We start from the raw sequence: 1,071 nt of genomic DNA, 5'->3' as shown, positions 1-1,071 counted from the left end.
AAGAAAAGAACAGAAGAAAAAAGGAGTAAACTTTTCTCGGAACAGAAAAAAAAATGATGAAAAAACCGAATTTGAGCAAAAGGGTATGCTCTGATCCAATTCAAGGAGCAGCGACAAGATTCGGATCCAAATAAAAAAAGGAATTTGATTTGAGAAAAATGGAATAAGTGAAAATAAAAATGTGTCAGAAGACTTATGTACCTGGAAGAAAAGAGAAGATCTCAGACAGAATTGAACGGAGAAGGCGTCAAAGCAAGTTCCCGGAAAGGGGCGGAGGCGGAGGCGGAGGTGAAAGGCTGAAAGACAAAGATAACTTGCGACTTTGGACAGCGAAGGAAAAAAGAAAAAAAATTGAGTCTTAATGTGTTTATGTGAGTTGTGACTTATAAATAAATAAATAAACATAACTTACACTTTTAATTTCCAAATCTTCTTATTTTGCTATTCTGTCCTTCCATTATCGTCTAATTTCATTTTCACTTCTGTTATGTTTTCCAACTATTCTTTTATTAGTGTTGTACTGTTATTCAATTCAATTATGGAATTCTTAAATTTAATTAAAATATGCCTTCATGGGTGTTCCTTTCAAAATTTAAAGGAATAATATGGGTTGGCATTGGAATGGTCAATTTATGAATATTATTATTCTTGGGGTTTTTTATTTTTCTTTTTTTTTTTGGGGTAAAACTTTTTTGTTTATAATAATTAAAACAATTTAGTATTTTTTTAATATTCTCAATAATACTAAATTATATTTATAATTTCTCTGTCATATTTAAACATGGGTAATTAATTTTTGAGAACACCTTGTCAAGTTGTACTCATGAATATCTTATGACTCTTGTAACAAATATGAGAATAAATTATTCCTAAGTAATTATTTCTAGAATTAAGTTAACAAGATATTGAAGTAAATGGATGTCTAACAAACAAAACTTTCTTTGCCATTATTAACTTAAAGAGTTTAGTTAAAATATGTCTTTAAGACATACATTAATATTAGTAGAAAATAAATAATTTTTTTCTTTTAATAAATATATGATAATATATTAAAAATTTAAAATGAGATAA

The 1,071-nt window shown here is 27.2% G+C and overlaps 1 protein-coding gene across 1 annotated transcript in view; it reads right to left on the bottom strand.

Annotated features, from left to right (window-relative positions):
- The window catches only part of LOC107613663 (F-box/kelch-repeat protein At5g60570), a 2,243-nt gene extending 1,863 nt beyond the window's left edge, over positions 1 to 380 (bottom strand). The window contains exon 1 of the mRNA XM_021108620.1: positions 202 to 380. The gene's annotated coding sequence lies outside the window, so the exon portion shown is untranslated. The remainder of the gene's footprint in view (positions 1 to 201) is intronic.

Source organism: Arachis ipaensis, chromosome B08 (genome assembly GCF_000816755.2).
Source record: "Arachis ipaensis cultivar K30076 chromosome B08, Araip1.1, whole genome shotgun sequence".
NCBI classification, from domain to species: domain Eukaryota; kingdom Viridiplantae; phylum Streptophyta; class Magnoliopsida; order Fabales; family Fabaceae; genus Arachis; species Arachis ipaensis.
Note: the sequence above shows the minus strand (reverse complement) of the source record. Positions and strands in the feature narration are given on the sequence as shown.